The following is a 21,132-nucleotide window of genomic DNA, read 5'->3' as shown; positions in this document are numbered from 1 at the left end:
ATACATGGAATGTTGGATGGCCAGAAAAAAAAGTGGACACGCGGATCTATTCCATGTGTGTGTGTATGTGAATGAGTTTTGATGATCAAACACACAAACCAGATTACGAACCCATTAGAAATGAATCAAAAAAAACATACACACACAAAGATAGCACAGGATGGCACCAAATAAAGCCATGATTTGATGACTGATTCATCAGAGAGAGAAAAAAAAAGAAATTCCAATTCATTCAATTTGGCTATTATGCATAAGCAAGAGAATAAGAGAATATTCCTGAATAATGAATGAATAGATCATGAAAAGAGAATAGAATAATCAATTGAAATTTGTGAAAAAAAACTACTGGAAATCTATCTCTCTTTCAAATATATTCATTCATTCATCAATCGAAAAAGATTGTGAATGAGAAAATTCGAGAATAAATTATGTTTGTGGACAAATCAACAACACCGTAGAAAAAAAAAATTTTGGAAATCAATAGAATTATATAACAAAAATGGTGGACATTGATGAATGAATGAATGAATGAATATTGTTGGAAGAAAAACAAACAAAAAACAAACCAATATTGAATGATGACGATGATAACCACTATTGATAATTATATTAGAATCATCATTCATGGTTCTAATGATTTCATTCATTTTTGCATATCGAGATCTATTTATCGAACTCAAATTTGACTTTATTATGAATACAAACAAGTCATCAAATGAGAATATTCACTTGAAAAAAAAATCAATCAATTTTGATTTTATTGAAATTGGAGAAAGAGAGAGAAAAAAAAATGACCGACTGGACCGAACCGGACCGGATGAGATAGAGTTGAGTGGTACACAAGTACAAAGGCTAAAAAAACACTCACTGGAATCATCATCATCATCATCATAACAAATTAATCGACAATATTCGGTTGGAATAATTTATTAGATTTTTTGCTGTTGTTGTTGTTGTCGTTTCGTCCATTTGATAAATGTCATTTTATAGCGAATCATAAATCATAATTTTGTAACCAGAAAACCAAAAATGAAAATGAGAATACAACGGCAATTTTCATTCATTCATTCATTGAATGTTACAAAACATGTATTATATCATCAACATCATTGTGAATTGTGAATAAAAAAAATGAATAAAAAACAAAAAATTACCAGTGGTAAGAGAAAAAGAAAAATCAAAGATGGGAAACAAGCGAATAAATAAAAAAAAAACAATACAGAAACAATCGATATCCTGGAATTGGAAAAAAAACCCATACAATTGCTGGCCAATTTCCGGTCACCGGTGATTGTGAATCTCTGGTTTTTTTATCATTTTCTTATTTCTCATCATCAAGATGAATATTGAAAATATGAATATTTCGATAATTACCTTTTTTTTGTTAGTCAACAATCATCGATGATTACAAATTGAATAATGTAGGAAAAAAAACAACTAGAAATTGCGTTGAAAATCAAATGAAATGAAAATTCACCACACAAAGACAGAAGAAATCAGAATAATAAATGACAGACAGAGATTCTTTCTTTTTCTGCTGTTTTAACCTGACTTGTATATAAATATCTTTTAAAAATTTATCTGAATTTACCAAGAAAAAAAATGAATAAATGAATCAAAAACTAATCAAAATTTTTTTTCTCTGGGTTCCGTATTTTTTTTTTTTTTTTTTGAAAAAAAAGAAGAAAAAAAATCAAAATTGAATACAAAAGCCATAGACATATGAGAGAGAAAAAAACTGGCGATAATCCTTGGAACCAAGTTATATTGTGCGTGCACAGTAAAAAAAAAAATATGAATCCAAATTTAACAACAGAAAACAACAAAAAACCAAGTTTCAATAAATGATCACTATATGGATTGTTGTTGGTTCTTTGTTGTTGTTGTTGTTGTTGTTGTCATTGTTGGGTGCTTTATATTTTATGGTTTGGTAGAGTTGAACAAAAAAAAAAAAATAAAAAATATCAGATCTGGTTGTTTAGTAACATTGTTGTCTGTTAATGTCCATGTATTGCAAATGAAAATGAACAATATTAATACAATATATACAATGAGACTAATGCTTAATCAATAAAGTTTTCGTGACAAAAACAATATTCTAAAAAAAAAATATGAGACAGGCAAAAAAAAAATAACATTGAAATGGAAAAAAAACTCATAGAATTCTTCTTGTACCAAGTTCCAATCATCATCCTATCATATACAATTTTTTTTTGTTTTTCTACTCGTTATGCTGATGATTTCAATGGCCAATGAGACTATTCTCAAAAATTTTTTTTTTTTTGTTGCGGTGGGTAATGGTGGTGATTGTTGGAAGGGGTTCATATGAATTCATAAATAGTAATCACACATAACAGTAATATGAAAAAAAAAATCTATATGAACCTAAATCTCAGAATGTTTTTCATTTCATTTCTTTCTTTCTTGTTCTAGTAAAACTGATACAATGATGAAATCAGATGAGCGGAATAAAATGGCATAAACGGATATGGCTACTGATTTTTTTTTCTGGTTACGGCTCAAATCGACAATAAAAACAGAAGCAGCAGCAGCAGCAGCAGCAAAAAAAAATTAATAGAACTCTATCACGAATTTTTTTTTTGTTTGATAATAATTAATGTCTCTCACTCCCCTACTTCACGTGTTTTTTTTAAAAAACACATGCATTCGGTATATAATATTCTCATCATAATCTAATTAATCAATATATATAGAAATATAAAAATATTCACATAGACACACAAATAAACAAACAAACCAACCGACAAACCACAACCTTTCTAACCAACAACAGAAAAAAACAAGCAAACAGTAAAAGAATGAAAAAAAAATGTCAAATATTTTCCACAAACATTTGGAATTTTTTTTTCTTCTTCTCAAAATAACCCCGGAAACTTTTTTTTGTTGGAATAAAAAAAAGGGGTATTTGAAAATGGTAATTGAGCCATTATTCATTGTTGTTGTGAATGCGGAACTCGGGTCAGAAAAAAAAACTTTTTTTCTTTCTCTCTGAATAAAAGGGTATACAAAATGTCAAATGATCTGTACAGACAATTTAACCTTTTATTTTTTTTTTTGGCCGATAAACAATAACAACAATGAACGAAAGTGAAAAACATATTAAATCTTTCCACCATTTTGCCATTTTTGTTATGTAATATGTGTGTGTGTAGAGAGAAAGAGAGGCTGGAATAACAACAACAATAAAGATGCTAAACAAAAGATAAGCAAGGAAAAATAACACAAATATAACACGCGTATATATAAAAGAGGTTGAGTGTCGTGTGTGTGTGTTTCGTTGAATGGAGGTGTTTATATTGTGTGTATAGATTCCAACCCTTTCATCCTTCATCGTCATTACCATCACAGTTACATACACACACACACAGTGATATATATCTGAATGGAAAATGAAAGTGAAAACGGGCAGTAGTGAAACAAAACAAAACAAAAAACAAAACGCCATTCAACCGCAACTAAATTAACGATTCAAAAATTCATTTTTTTCAATTTTCATAAATAAAAAATGAATTTTCATTTATTTCGTAAACGGACAATGATACAATGGAAACAGAGAAAACGAAAGTGAAAGTCATCGGTTGATTTTTTTTTTGGGTAAAGAAAAAAACGACGACAGGAAAAGACTTCCGATTTTTTTTTCTTTCTTAAAAGAAAAAAACAAAAACCAAATAAACAGTCTGTTGTCGATTGACCAACAGATTTTGGTATTGGATTTAGATGGATGTATGCGAACGACCTAGATATGTTTGATAATAATCGACCATATGACCACCGGTAACTTACTTAACCATATCCGAAAATAAGAAAATGTAGAAGGATGGTATTGAAAGTGATGAAAGTGAAATTTTCAATTTCATTTTCATTTATTCAAACAGAACATATGTCTACAAATCTTTCCTTTTTCTTTTCTTTTCACATTTTATAACCGAGAAAAAAAATTTCTGTGTCAACTGGACACAAAGAAAGTGAGAAAAGAAAAATAGGAAAAGAAAAAAAAATGGACCAAAAGGAAATAATCGGGTCACTTTTCACTGGTACTTATATTGACCAAAAAAATAGCCTTCAGACGGATAAGAAATATGTGTGTGTATGTCCACCACTTACTTTCACTAGTCGATCGATCCATCCGAAAATCTAACCGACCTCGATTGGCCAATATTCAAATTGTCCGTATTTTGTATGGTAGATGACATTTGAACGACAATTTAGATTGTTGATGTTGCTGCTGCTGCTGCTGCTGCTGCTGTTGATTTAAGCGTTGACCAGCGATGTATTGAAGAAATGACAGCATCATCATCATCATCACCATCATTGTCGTCTTACATAGGTTGGGTAACTAGACAGACTGAGAAAAAAAAAATGTCCGGAAATCTGAACAAGAATGAAAAAAAAAAGAAAAGTAAAAAAAAAAATAAAAGTAAAATATTTGTCAACAACAACAACAACAATAATAAACTTGATGATTATTATTATACAACAAACAACAGACGTTTGTCTGAAGAAATTCGTTGTTTTTTTTTACTTCTAGCCTATGCGAATAAAAGAAAAACAAAACATAAGGCCCGATGTGGTATAACCAAGGCATGAACAAACAACAAGGTGTGCCAAAATCATCATTGAAACAGGAAGTGTCTTATGGTGTGTGTGTGTGTGTGGGAGTACAAACATCATCATTTTAAAGAAGAAGAAAAAGAAAAAAAAAGAAAAGAAAACCGTTTGTGTGTATGGGTCACGATAACAACAACAAAAAAAAATCAAGACATCTGGGTCATATATGAATAAAAGTGAAACACCTTATGGAATGGTCAACAACAACAACAACAACAGCAGCATATATCAAATATAAGGATAGATTAATTTATTTCGTTGTTTTCCGTTGCCAAATGGTCAATTATTATTATGAGAGAAAATATTTTAACCGAAACGAGATATTAACAAACAAACAAAAAAAAACATCAAGCAAAGAGGCCCAGATATTCAGGTTTCAAAATTTAAAATGCAAAATATTGATACATGATATCAACGATGATGATGATGATTATGGTATGAAAATGGCAAAGTAACAAAAAAAAAATTTTATAAATCACAGCAGGTATGTAAAGAATGTTTTTTTTTTTGGGGTCAAATTATTCCAAACAAAATTAAATGTCCATAGGAAAAAAAACAGAGAGACACACACACAAGAGGACCTTAGGGCTATCCATCTATATTCATGTTGTGCGATAATATAATATAAATGATTACGAATATCTATGCTAATCAAATGTCAATTTTTTCTTCTTATCGACAAAAAAAAAATTGACCAAATTAAATATCGAGTCCATTCTTTATCATTAGAAAGTTGAATTATGATAATGATGATTAAAGTCAAATAAATGATTTGTTGTTGTTGTTGTTGCTGTTGATCTAGGTCTAGGGTTTCGTGGGATGTGTACATGGAACACACAGTGAATGATGATAATTTAAATTATACAATTCAACCCAGCTAACTGAGAAAAAAAAATCTTTTTTAAACCAGTTTTTTTCTTTTACTTTTTTTTATCAATCTAGTAATTGATGGTCAAAAAAAAAAAGAAAAAGAAAATAAATCTTAAACGAAAATTATATCGTAAATGATTATCATGTCTGTCTGGGAAACGTCTAGAATTTTGATCTCAACACACGAACACACGAACAAGAAAGAAGAAAAAAAAAAGGAAAATGACCTATCTGCAGCTGGTGTGTGATCATAGGGCCTCACATTCGACCTGACAACACTAGCATTGGACTAGCATATGGTCAACAACAGAAAAATATGGCTTCAATTCTACGATTATAATCATACAAACACACACACACACACACGATATCAAAGAGTCACAAGAAATTGGGCAAATATAAAAAATATAAGAAAAAAACCGACTGACCAATAGAAAATAAGATCAACGATATAACATGATAATATGTCAAATCAAATGATTCGTAACAAACTCAACGAACTATCTAGCTAGCCTAGCCTAGCCTAGCCTAGCATTGTTGTTAGTTATTTTTTATCGGATAAAAAAAAGTCAACAAGTTTAATTTTAAAATGGAAAAAAAATCACAACCATTGCTGCTGCTGCTGCTGCTATTGCCATCTGTTGTCATTAATCAGCATTAAACAGGAAATTTATTTTTTTTTCATCGTTATAATTGAAATTTTTTTTTTCATTTTTCAATTTTCACATTTTTTTTTTCATACGAAAATCAATAGATGTCGTAACAAATTCTGGGGACGACAAGAAAAAAAAATTTTTTTTTTCTGTTTCACCCACCACCATCACAAACACACATTAGTAGTTTGTCACCAATTTATAACCAAAAATGAAAACGAAAACGATGACAAAATCAGCAACAACATAAAATAAGCTGTCATCAAGTGATGTCGGTCGAAAATCAAACACACACACACACACACAGACATTCGGCGAAAAAAAAACCGGACAAAGATTAAGTGAAATATCCGGTGTTGTTTGTTTGATGTTTGTCAATGATGATCAGCGATCACTATTAAAATATCCCATTAAGCCTGGTTTTTCCATTGAAAAAAAATGAAAAAAATCTCATCGTTACGAAGAAAAAAAAGAAACATAACCAAGATTTACGATCAACAACGTGATGATGAACCCCTTTCAAAGAAAAAAAATCACTAATGACTTTTTTTTTCTTTTTCAAAAGTTGAAAATTTCATTTTCTGGTTTTTGACTGCAATGCTTGTCTTGTTGTTGTTGTTGTTGTTGTCATGTTGACCTCTAAAAAAATCGGCTACAGAATTCAAAGATTGTCCGACATGTTGCTATGTTTTCTTTTAATAGTTCAAATGAGATTCCTAAACTATTTTCAAGAAATTTGACCCTTGCATTTTTTTTCTGGGTGTGCATCACCATCAATGTTGGGCCGTGTGAATGGTCATTACCCTCATTGTGTTTATGTGTGTGTGTGTGTGTGTGTGTGAATAGCTAAAAACATATAAACTGATCCGAATAACAGTGAAGAAAAGGTCAAAGAAAGGGCTAGCCTAGGATCGACTGATCAACGATTGATTGAACAAGTAAAAAAAAAACTGAACGAATCGCCGAACCCATTCACTATGTGTGTGTATGAACAAAGCCAATGACCTAACTGATTGAAGGTCAGTAAAAAAAAGTGGTAAAAAACAATTTTTATTTCTTGACCAGGTCAAATAAATTTTTTTTTCAATCACCCTCCGAAAGTGGAAAATATAAACCAAAAAGGTAGTAGTGTGTTCATTATAGAAAAAAAATGCTTGGGGCTATAGAGCAATAATGTATGATGGCACCTTGGACCTAAGAAAAAGACAAGGCCTAGAACCTAGGCACTTGTGGCAACAGTTATTGCACCATAGCAATAAACAAAAAAAAACCCATTCAGGTTCATTCACTTCATTCATTCTTACAAATATTTGAAAGTGGTCAAAATGTTACAACAGGACAAGGTTCATGACAATTGAGATCGAGGTCATAGGCATTTCTTTACAGGTGTCCATAATGAACAAACAAACAAAAAAAGATAATGCTCATTGATATGTGTGTGTGTGTGTGTGTGTGTGTGGTCAAGAGAACAAAAAATCCCATCAAAAACATAAGAAACACCAAAATGAACAAGTGAATATTATTGTTCTGTAAAAAAAAGATAATTGAAAAAAACAACAACAACAACAACCACATTCAAACTAGGAATGTTGTTCATTTTTTTTCTACTGAATGTGGTCTTAAAATTAAAGTCAAAGTTTTGAGATCAAATAATTGATAAATGAAGACAAAAACATGGAAAATTTCTCAAAAGATTAACAACCACAACAACAACAACAACTGAATGAAACCGGTCGGGTTATATAGCTGTGAATGAATGAATGAATGAATGATGTGAAATGAAAAAACCGAAATTTGTCTGAATCAGCAAAAAAAAAAAAAAAATTCTTATAAAAACTCTGCCTTTAACCTTGACCTTTTCTGCCATCATTGATCATGACATTAAGATTTGTGAAAATCAAAATTAAAAATCCAAAATCTCCAATCTACAAAAATTAATTCAAAGACGGGTTTTCCAGTGTTAATTAATGTGAAAAAATTATTAAAACTATAAAATATGTATATGAAATATATGAATAAATTGAAATCATAACGAGAGTGAATGGAAAAAAAGGAGTGGAATTAATTTTTATTTCTGATGATGATTCAAATTCATAAAAAATATGACACACACACACATGCATTATAGATGCACGTATATAACGGTGCATTTGGCAGAAGCAAAAAAAAAAGAGTTGGATGCGCATAAAAAGCATCCACGTATAATCGTTCAATGATGCTGCGTCAAATGAAAAAAAAAAACAGTTTTGCCACGTTGAAGTGAATGAATAAATAATCCTTTGAGCACCACCCTTTTTTTGTATATATTTGTGATGATTCCATAATGAGAAAAACATGAATTAATGTTTGCAAGTGTGTAAGAGAGAACGTGTTTTTTCAAAATGTGTAAATATCACGTGTCTCGTGATATTTTCGCTGTTGTTGTTGTTGTGTTGGTGGTGGTGGTGGTGATTTCCACTACACATATGTAAACAAGACAGACAAACAAATTCAAATGATTGAGACAAACAAATAGGAAAAACAAAATTGATACTTGAATCAATCAATCAATCAATCAATGAATTGAACAATCTGAATAATTTTGAATGAAGAAAAAAAAATGTCAAATCCATTCATATGATGATTCATAATTTATCAAAGCGAATAGAATATATATATTCTGTGTTTTAGTCTGTTGAATTTTATGAAAATTTTAGCCAAACCAAATTATCCAATCCAACTTAACTAGCCAACATAACGACAACAACAACAACAACAAGGTCTTAATTTACTCACACACGCACACACTCATTAATTTGAGCAACGGAACACACAAATAAACTGATGTATGTATATTATGCAATGAGAAACTTTGACTGAAAAAGGAGAAATTTTTTTCGTTTGATTTTCACCCCAAAAAAAAACAAAATTCATAATAATGAAATATTTCATTCGGTCACAATTGTATGGAATTAAATCTATGACGAGTGTGTGTGTATGTGTGCAATTGCATCCTTTTTTGGGTGGAAATAAATAGTCGAAATAAAAAAATTTTTCATTCATTCAATCAAATAGTGGAAAAAAAGAGAGCAAAAAAAACAAAACAAAAAAATCCTAGAAAAATGAAATGTGAAATGTGAACAGGACAAACACATCCAGTGAACAAACGAGAGAGAGAGAGGTGATCATTCACATCATGGGGTACATTATTTGGACGAAAATAAATCCAACCAAAAAAAAAAGGAAAAAGAAAACAAACGTTTCGGCCATCGCAGAAAAAAAAATTACCCAAAAATAAAAAAAAAATTTACCCGTCTCTATAACGGTACTTTACACAGACACAATTCACATTTCCTTCATTTACATTCACGAATAATTTTTTTTTTTTGGGTCTACTTGGAACTCTCAAACACACGTCACTTGCAGCAGCAGCAGTAGTAAAAAGCATCCCGCACACTCACACACACACACACATACAATCAAATAATAAGAACCTCTTTATATACATTTGATCCAGACCTAGATTCAGACAAACGGACACACAATGCTATTTGAATGATGTTTGAATCTAATGAGTGTCTAAAGTTTGCTATTATTATTTACTCGAATCAACAACAGGAAAAAAAATTTTCGAAATGAAATGAAATGAAATTGGAAATAATACACATACATACACACACACTTGATAGAGCAATGAGCCTGTAGCCAATATTCGGATCTAATATTAGAAACGGGATTTTATTTTATTTTTTTTCCCGATTTTTTTTGGGGTAATTTTTTTGGGAAAAAAAACAACAACAACATATAACCCGAACGAGGCAATTTTCATATGTGTAATGCTTAGCGCAGGAGGTTATACAATATACAATCAACAACAACAACAACAACAACAAAAATCGGTTTGATGACGAATGATTATTGCTTACACATACACACACACATAAGGACAGCTTGTATACGAATTTGCATTGGATCAATCATCATCATGGATCAAAAGGATGCTTGTTTTTTTTGTTGTTGTTGTTGTTGTTAGAATTTGGTTATTGTAATAATATTGGATCATCAAGAGAAACATTCACACACACATACACACACACAGCACGTGTGCCCATCATTTCGGAATAACATGGCCCCAAAAGATTTTCAAAAAAAAAAAATCTCTTTTAATGTTGGCGAATGTTGCAAATGTTACAATTTTAGTTTTAGTTTTGTATGTACATTTTTTTTCACTCGTTAACCAGAATTTCAATGTGTGTGTGCTGTGAATGAGAAGCAAAACTTTTTTGAATAAACAAAAAAAAAATTCAAAAAAAATACCGAAATACAAACATCCGGATGGCTTCAAGAGAGAGAGAGAGAGAAAGCAAAAAACAAAAAAAAAAAAAAGTTTATATTACCCCCTCCCTCATCAAGAATGAAACAAAACCGAAAACTGGCCGGATGCAAAACAACAAAAATTGCCATACAACAACAAGAGCAAAATTTAGGCAAAAATTTCTATTCTTACCACCACCATCACCATCTCGTCAACAAAAATTTTTTTCTTCAGAAAAACTCTTTTCACTTTCACCATTATCAAATGGAAAACAACAAGCAGCGATAATGGGGAAAAATTGTATCAAAAATAAAATTCTCGCTCACTCTCTCCATCTCTATCTCTCGCATCTTCAAAGTCAAAGTTCAACACCATCAACTCAAACAAAAAAAATTTCAACTAAAAATTACAAAAACAGAATGATGATGGAGATTTTATTCTTTTTGAGCAAAAAAAAAAAAAAAATGGTGGCAAATTCTAAGAATATTTAAAAATCTGGCGACGATTCAAATCTCGTGACATATGTGTGTGGGCATAGCGAGTGAGTAAGAGAGAGAGAGAACGAAAAATAATCGTGACAAAAACTAGAATATATAAACTGGAAAAGTTTGGTTTAAATGTTTGATTAAAAATTTTCAGCAATTTTTAGCCAATTTTTTCTGTGTGTTTCACACACACAGAGAGAGAGAGAGAGAGAGAGAGAGAGAGAGAGAGAGAGGAAATTCCCCTTTCACATATTCATCTGATGATTATATCGTAAAAATTTACGATATATAAAATTCATTCATCTAAAATTCATGGAAAAAAATATGAAGATTATAAATTTCCGCCACTATCATCACACACAGTAGTAGTGGTTGCCAAATAAAAAAAAAAAAACAGAAACACTTGTAGCCAAAAAATAAAAATGCTCGTTAATTAAAATTTATGGCACTTTTTTTCCCGTAAAAAAAAATTACAGAATATTCTGCCGCTACTAATCTGCTATTTTGTTGCTGTTTTGAATTCTGTGTTCACACACAACAACAACAAACAAACAAACATGTAACTATGACATTAGAGAAGCAACATTTATATCTGGGGATTATCGTTCCACTGTGATAATCTTTCTGTTTGATTAATTCATTCACAAGATGCATATACATTACTACATATAGTCCAACGAACAAAATTACCAAAAAAAACGACCATTTGTGTGTTTTGTTTTGTTTTTTTTTAATCCTTTGATTTATTTTATTCATTATTATCATCATTTTGAATAATCGGAATTAGCATAGTTCAAATGGAGCACGCACAGCAGATGTATAGTGATCAATAAAAAAAGCAGTAGCATCATTTTTTAGAAAAATTCAGACCACCCAATCATCATTGATCTAATAAATTTTTTTTTTTGACCGTAGGAAAAAAAAATCAATAATAAAATGGTCGATTTGCATAGAAAAAAAAATAGAGAGACCACAACAACAATGGAAACGTATTTGTATTTGGGTCTCATCTAAAATGATTATATCACACACACACACACACACACACACATACATAAACAGAGACATACAGACAGACATAGTTGGAAAATAACCCTAAAAAAACCGATAAATACCGGATTTTCAGTTATCATTAACGGAGAGATAAAGAGAAACGATGAAAATAAATATCAAGGACAACAGAAAAATATACATAAAAAGTATAAAACTATTATGTGTATATGACACTTGCATACAAACACACATACATACAATCCTTTGAGACTATGATTGTCATCATCATTAAACACATGATGATAATGATGATGATTGTAGACCATGACAGACAGACAAACAATACAAAAACAAAAATGAACGGAAAAAAAGTTATGGTTTGTGTGTATGTGTGTGTGTGTGTGTATTACGGTGCATAATTCGCTTATCAGAAAAAAAATGTATCTGTATCTGTATATATTTTTTTTTTCGTCGATAAAAAATCCTCGTCATCATAATCGCTACAATTTATCAACAGTGTAGCAAAAATTTGAAAAAAAAAATTTCAAATTTTGTCGCTAAACAGTGAAAAAAAAAAATCAAATCCAGATTCAATCGAAAGCAAAATGGCAATTCTATATGATGCCGGGAAAATTTTTTTTTCTTTCCATCCACGTAATGCGAGAAAAAAAATTTGAGTGGCAAAACAAAAAACAATACCAAAAGGATTGCCAATTAAAAAAAATTTGTGGATACATACGTGTTCCAGAGAAAAAAACCACTGAGTGGAAATGTGAAAAAATTATCATCATCATCATCTATGGCTGTGAAAGAAACAGAGAAAAAAAAATGGAGAGATCTATTTGTTTATGTGTGTGTGTGTGTGTTTGTATTTACGCCTAAAAATACGCCAACACGTACACATAGGCTATTCAATCATTCATTCATTCATTCAATCAACTAACATAACAAACACCAAAATGACATAGGTGACATATACGGATTTTTTTTTTCTTATTTCTTTACTTTCTTTACAATTTTCAATTGTAAATGATTGCAAAACACACACACACACACACAAGACGTATTTAGTAAGTAGTGTTGTGTATATCGAGAAACAAATATAATAAATATCATAATGATGATGACGATGATGATGATGGAATAATGAAAATGAGGTCAGATTTTTTTTATTATTATTATTATTAGCAATAATACAAAATGAAGAAGAAAAAAAAATCAACCAAAAAAATACCAAACGACCGGCCGGTAAGCCAACAAAAGACAGATAGAAAAAAAAATTAGATAAATGTGTGATAATCAAGCAAACAACAAAAACTTTTTTCTCTACTGTTTGTTTGTTTCATTTCAATGTATATCTGTCGGTCAAAGATTTATTATTAGTGTATGTCCACTGATATATAGACAATCAATGTGTGTAGGCACAGTTCACAATTTTTTTTGTTTTGTTTTGTTTTGTTTTTCATTTCCAAAAAAACATTTACACAGCCCACACAATAAATGAAAAAAGAGAAAGAGAGAGAAAAACCCTTTCTCTACAATTGAAAATTCAAATTACACCGGTCACATGTCACATGACACACACACACACATGTGTAGTACACCGTTATTTGGCGTACGTCCATGTTTTGTCCCAGAAAAAAAGAAGAAAAAAAATTTAATATAAATGCCTCCACACACGTTACAACGACAACAACAAAAAAGAATGAACGAACGAAAAAAAAATCGAGATCAAGGATCTAAATAGCAATAAAGAAAAAAAAATTTCTCTTTTCTTGAGAAAATTTCCAAATTTTCTTTCGATTTAATTTTTATGTACGATAAAAAAAATGAGAGAAAAACACATGACAACAACAACGTACAAACACGTGTCTATATCATGATGTGGATGATGATGTTCAAAGAATTTTTCAATTATCTCTCTCTATTTTCAAATTTATTTTCGGTCAGACAAAATGTCTGAGGAGTTGATACAATCATATACAATTTCCAATGTTTATCACCAAAAAAAAAAAAACAATAACCACAAAAAACAAAAAAAAAGTTGGAAAATGGAAAAAACAAGCCAGAAAAAAAATTCGGCCAGACATTAATCAACAAGTATCATTTTCTTACTTTTTTTATATAAATAAATGTCGCGACACATTCAAAATTCCATCATTATTATCATCAAACAAAATTTGTTTTTTCAGTAAAAAGTTCAAAATAAAAATGTCCAAATAAACCATACACACTCATTACAATCAAGAGAGGCCCAAATACAAATTTTGTGAAACCATTTATGTCATTTTCTCAGTACTACTAATAAATGCGGTGAAAAAAAAACATTTTCTGTACCTCTTTCCTGCCAATAATAACCAGAAAAAAAAATAAAATCAACCAAAAAAAAAAAAAAGAAAGAACGAAAGGATATTTAATCGACAAAACAACAACAACAACAACAATAAATAGAATGGACTGAATAAAAAAAAAAAATCTTGGTATTCAATGTGGATTACAAGACGATATCATCAACAAGTAGTGAACTGAAAAATATTTTTTTTTCTAGCCATTGAACTGAAAATGCGAAATATTTTTTTCTTGTTGTTGTTGTCGCTTAAATGATAAAATTTATTACCATTTTTTAGCATAAATAAATTGAACACACCAGAGAGAGAGAGAGAGGTGCCTCAAATCACACACAAACAAACAAACAAACATGTAGTTAACCAGAAATGAAAATGAAGAAGAAGAAGAAAAAACAGATACAAAATGGCAATCCAAGAAAATTTTCTTCCCATTTTAAACAACAACAACAACAACAACGACAGCGAAAATATTATAAAAGTGTCAAAATGGTTCCATAGCATATTATGCAAAAATAATGATAAAGTTTAATGTCCTACTACTATGATGTACGTGTTTGCGTGATTGTATCCCTCATCATCATCATCATCAGTTGGTAGTCCTTGGTTACTCCTTTTTCTCATTGGTGATTGTTCATTATTCAGGTGAAAATTTTTTCTTTTTTGCTGACCAAGCAAGACCAAAAAAAAAAAAAAAAAAAATGATGATCACACACACAATATGTGACATTCAACTTTAACGATGACAATTGTTATGAATATTATTACGTACACACACACATGGAGACACATGATAATAATTATTACGAATAAAATTAAAAAAAAAACATGAGGCACCATTTGCATCCATCAACAGCAATGAATGAATGGATGGAAAGAGTTATTCAAGCAAATTATATCATAAATGATGATAATAATAAATAAGAAAAATGAAAATGAATACGAAGAAGAATTGGTATGTAACATGCATGGATAGCTGCATAAATGCAGCTATGCATTAGAATATTGAAAAAGAGGCTCCCGTTTTTTTTTTCGTTTGATTGAAAAAGAAAAACAACAACAACAACAACAACAACAAATTTCAAAATAAAAATACATAAAAAGAGGCCTGTGATTTGTTTGTTTCCAACCATGTAGTGTACAAAGAAATAAAGAGTTAAGATTAAAAAAAAATTTTTGTTTTTTTTTGCATTCGAAATTGATGATGAACCATCTGGACAGCAAAAAAAAAAAACATTGACTGGTCAAGAAAAAAAAATGAATAAATTTACCACGAATCACGAATTGTCAAATTTCCTGTGTAAATGTGTGTTATTTAGGTCCTAGCTAACATAGCCAGGGATACAATAACCTTTTTTTTTCTTATTCTGTGAGATAAAAACAATCAACTATCATTATCGCATACAGACAAACACACACACACACACACACAATCGGTATCCATGTGTAATTATTATTTGGTTAAAAAATGGTCAAAAAAAAGGTTTTGAGGTGTTTTTTTCAATTGACCAGAAAAAAAAATGAAATGACCAGACTATTAAGTCAGGATGATTGTAATTATTATGATGACGTTAACCCATGACTTTTAACCGTCAAATTTTTCGTTTGTTTATTTGCACACACACACACACACAAAAAAAAATCAAATCAAATGAATACATACGTTTTTTTTGGAATATAAGTAAATATATGTGTCTCATAGGAAAAATGACAAACGAAACACCCAATATTTGAGGTCAATATTCAAAAAGCAAGAGAGAGAGAGAGAGAGAGGTTATATGCGGTTTTTTTTCAATCATTATTTTTACTCATTTCATCATCATCAAATTATTGCATTTCAAAGTTTCATGTAGGTGAGGGTTAAATCTACATTCACAGATAATTGGAGACAACAGAGGTAGACGAAGAAAAAAAATTTTTGAGCACTGAATTGAATTTGGATTGAAATAGAAACAAAAAATGAAATGAAAATTGATGGCCAACAAAAAATAAAAATAAAACAAAAAAAAAGAGGTAGATTGATTGATTGATTGATTTTTACACATAGAAGAATAGGTAGGTATCATTAATCGTTGTCATAGTCATCGATGGATATATTGAAAAAAAAATTTAAAAAAAAACATGAAAAAAAACAGTGAAACAGAAACATCATTGTAGAATGGTAGCCATTTAATATTTGTTGTTGTTGTTGTTGTTGTTTTATCACTTAACGTGTTACATATTTTCGACGTCGATCATCATCATCATGATGTTGATGTTGATGAACGTACGTAGTACGTGTGAAATATTATTATGCTGAAAATAGATTACAATCCCACACACACACACACACACATTCATTCATTGAATAATTTGTTTAAATGAAATTCAATGCAAACAATAACAAACAATGGTGTGGAGAGAAAAAAAAACTACGACGATAACAAAAAAAAAAAAAAATGCATCAACGCAAGCAACAAAAAAAGGGTTGGATGATAATTAAATGATGAAAAGTTTTATTTTTTTTTTCTTTTTTGGCATCGACATGATCTTGATATTTATTAATGATTATGATTATGATCCGTCGCCATAGTCTTTGTTCATAAATAATGTTGGTGATGATGATGATGGTGGCTGTAACATTGGTGGTAGTAGCTGTGACAATGTAACAAACAGAAAAAAAAGAAAAAAATTTTTTTTTTTTTTTTTTGATTGGATATTATATCGACAAGTGAAAAAAAAAAGAAAAGAAAAACATACTATCCATCCATCCATTTATCCATTCATCCATCCATCCATCCATCTAACCAATATTTCAACCAGGCAGTCAGTTAGTTAAAAATCATTCATTCAATCAGTTAGACCGACAGTGTGACATCGTCGACCAAATACACACAAACACACACACACAGAGAGATAACCAAATATCATTATCCAACAGCCATAATCACACCGACATACACACACACACACACACACAAATACTATATATGTTGACGTGACTCTTTATTTCATTTCATTTCAATTTTTTTTTTTTAATTTCAATCCATCTATCTGTATATATAATGTATGTATGTATGATGATTTTTTTTTGCTCATTTTTTTTCCTATGAATTTTGATAAATAAGATAAGATAATGCAGAATAATATATACACAGAGAGCTATATACACATTGTGTGTGTGTGTGTATATCAATGATATGAAAGTAACCAGAACAAAAAAAAAAAAAAAAAAATAACAACATAATCAATACACACTCACACTTATTAATAAGTAGCAAAATATAATTTCTATCTATTTGAGCAAGAGTTAAAACTGGAACGCATAGAGAAAAATGTGATAATGTACAAAAAAAAGGAATAGAAGGAGTAAATGAGAGAGAGAGAAATGAGGGAAATCATCATCATCATTTTTATATATGACGCCAATGTTGATAATAATGATGATGATGATGAAGATGAAGGATGAATAAGGAATGGATCTCAGGATTTCAGGATAAATATTGTAGTTGCTGCTGCTGCTGTCTCTATATATATATGTCAGTATTATTTAGATGCAATTCAATCAACACCAAAGAGTTAACAATTTTTTTTGTTTGTTTTTTGTTTATACATGATGATGATGATGATGATGATGATGATAAAATAAAAAAAAACGACAGAAAATTATCATTTAGAATAAATAATTTTGTTAAAGTAATGAAAGTGTAAATGTGAATAATCATTAATGCCGCTGCTTTTGCTGCTGCTGTTGCTGTTGCTGTGGATGATGATAAAAAAAACTGTGTCGAAAGGATAACAAAAACTAGTGAGAAAGAAAGAAAAAGAGTGCAAGCAAAAAAAAAAAAACGGCAATGACAATGACAATAACAGCAAGGATTATTATCATCATTTTGTTATTATGATTATTATTCCACATTTTACAGAGTGAAAAAAAGGAGAAATTTTTCAATTCAGGATATTTCTTACTACTGTGAAAAAAAGGAATCGAAATTGAAAAGAATTGAATAAAATGGACAAATTTTACATACGAATTTTGATTGATTAATTTTTTTTTTGTGTGTGTCAGGATGTCAAACAAGAAAAAGAGAGAGTGAAATTTTAAGTACATTTGTTACGATATCACCGTTGTTGTTGTTGTTGTTGTTGAATAAATTAAAAATTCTTGGCTTGCGAAATGCGAAAATAAATCCTTTACACACAGAAAACAAAATGAAAAAATTTGCCCCGTTTCCGGATATTGAATGATGGGGAAAAAAAATGTTGGGTCAAAGTTTATTTGATGAACATTGCAAAAGATATAATTTTTAATCAATGTGATCACCATTACAAATATCCAATGTGATTAAATAATCAAATGAGAGAATATCATCTAGCAGTGGCAATCTTTCTCGTTAGTGTGTGTGTGTTGATAAATCATTTCATTTCATTTGTTTTCTACTGTGTTTGTTCATAATTGATAATTATTAATTGAATAAATTGAAATGTGAGTGTTCACTGTGTAGGCAGGCTACACATATTTATGATTGAGAAAATAGAAACAACGACAAGGAAGTTTTTTTTTATAAATATGTTGGATATTTTGGCTAAAAAATTAATCTATCAAATATGTGTGTGTGTGTGTGTTTGGTTATGATTTTTTTTTTGCTATTTTCTTTCGGCTCAGTTCATCATCATCATCATCGTCATCATTGTATAATTTACGATAAGAGAGAGAGCCACACACACACACACACACACACATAAAACCCAAAAATGATGGTGATGATGGTGATGAACAACCTGGTATGGATTTCGGTAATCAAATTATTATTTTTTTTTTTTTGGAAAAAATTGAATGAATGGATGATTGAATAAATGGATAGATTTGGGAGCCATACATACATCATGTACAAATAATAAACTTATTAGAAAGAAAAAAACCAGAAACAAAAAAAAAAAAACAAAATCCGCCATCAATGATGACATGATCCGGGCGTCAAACACAACTCAATAACGTCATACCATACACACATAGGCTAAAGGACAAAGTTTGATGTCCTCTCTCGCATCTCAACTCTCACTCATTCTTTTTTTTTTCTTCATTTACCATCGTTATATTATTTTTGTTCAATTTGATTTGATTTGATTTAGATATGATTGTCGTTGTTGTTGTTGTAGTCGTCGTTTTGGTGGTTGTTGTTGTATCCTCCTTAATATTATAATTGATGTGATCAAACGATGTCAAGCGATTTTTTTTTCTGGTGAACTGAATTGAATAATGGAAATAAAAGATGAAGATTTCATATCAAATCACACAAAGTCACAGACGTACATAGAGTTCCACAGGCATGGTGGGGGGAGTAAATGAGTCAGAAACAACATGCACACACACACACACACACAGAAAAAACAAGATGATGATTATGAGATTTTAATCCATCGTTTTTTTTGGGAATGAATGATCAATAAATATCTTCATCATCGTCAACAAAAAAAAAAACAGTGGAAAGTTTATAAATCAATGAATGAATAATCAAATAACAAAAACAAAATGATGAACACGAACACTTTTGATGGAATTGACCCGAAAAATAAAAAAAATATGAAATTTTATCATTACATAACAATCGTATAACAAAATAATAAATACAAATGTGTGTGTGTGGGTGGGTGGTCGATCGTTGGTGGCAAATGATGATGATGATGATTAGATTCGATTGAGGTAGATCGATTTTCAATTTAGACAGAAAAAAAGTGATTAAATTTTTCGTCTTCTGGTAGGTAAATTGATGATTTTTAAATAAAAAAAAAATAAAAAACAATCAAACAAGAAAAAACGATAAAACACACACAACAAAAACAAATGATCAATTATTTAGGAACTTGAATTGATGAATGATGATGATAAAATGAAGAAAAAGAATAAAATTTTTCTTTTTAATAAATCTTCGCGCCATTTTTTTCTTGTTCGCTTAAACATTTATTTTATGTGTGTATTGAAGAGAAAACACACACACACACACACAAAATTATTCAATTAAGTCACATGATGATGTTCAATTTAGTTCAGAACAGATCAGATCAACAAGTGTGTGTGTGCGGTTTTTATTTCTCTCTTGGAGATTGTTCAATTTTTTTTTGGATTTTCACTGTTGTATTTTGATTGGAATTTCAATTTATAAATGCATAATGAGAAAAAGAGAAAAGTTCAATGGTAACATTTGTAATAATAATGAAAATTACACATTTTGTGAAATATCAACATGCGAAAGGCTTATAAATTATGATCACGACCCTTGTACACACACACAGACACTGTATATGATCTTTGTCGACCGACGACTTGTGATCCAATGAGACTGTTGATTGAATGAATGAATGAAATGAATGGATGAATGATTTTTTTTTGCTCTGTGTATATTTGCTCTACGTTAAGTAAATGTTTTGATGGTGATGGTGATGGTGATGGTCGTGGTGGTGGTGGTGATGGTGGCGGTGGTGGTGGTGGCGGTGTGAAATGCAGAACGAAACAAAAATAAGAAAATACTGAAAATATCCATACATACAATGTGTACAATCCACCATATATAAATATATAAATACAAACCTAATAATCTAATGTTAATGGTAAAAAAGATAGTCGCGATTGAAGCAATAAAGTTGCTCCTTGAAATCCACTGTATGTATGCGTGTGTGTTTAAGTATGTGAATATTTATGTGTTATGATGGTTAAGGCAAAATAAAATAAAAAAATAAATTTGCGGCTGCTGGACTTATTGGATCAAACATGTAGGGAAAAAAAACTCTTTCATTCAAGAGAAAGAGAAAAAAGAGAACGAGAGATAAAAAAGTAAATGAGAAGATCACACACACACACACACACACAAATCAATCATTACAGG

General features: G+C 30.1%; 1 protein-coding gene across 2 annotated transcripts in view; it reads right to left on the bottom strand.

The window, feature by feature from the left end:
• Window positions 1-20,917, bottom strand: part of LOC124491875 (uncharacterized) — a 58,077-nt gene extending 37,160 nt beyond the window's left edge. The window contains exons 1-3 of one of the 2 annotated variants that reach the window (XM_075729864.1): window positions 19,338-20,917; window positions 15,933-16,903; window positions 4,126-4,392 (exon numbers count right to left, since the gene is read on the bottom strand). The gene's annotated coding sequence lies outside the window, so the exon portion shown is untranslated. Of the gene's footprint in view, window positions 1-4,125; window positions 4,393-15,932; window positions 16,904-18,279; window positions 18,883-19,337 lie in introns of those variants that run through there. The other variant, XM_075729862.1, reaches the window with a different exon arrangement.
• Between the last annotated feature and the right edge of the window lie 215 nt (window positions 20,918-21,132).

Source organism: Dermatophagoides farinae, chromosome 1 (assembly GCF_024713945.1).
Source record: "Dermatophagoides farinae isolate YC_2012a chromosome 1, ASM2471394v1, whole genome shotgun sequence".
NCBI classification, from domain to species: domain Eukaryota; kingdom Metazoa; phylum Arthropoda; class Arachnida; order Sarcoptiformes; family Pyroglyphidae; genus Dermatophagoides; species Dermatophagoides farinae.
This window is presented reverse-complemented; position numbering and strand designations above follow the sequence as displayed.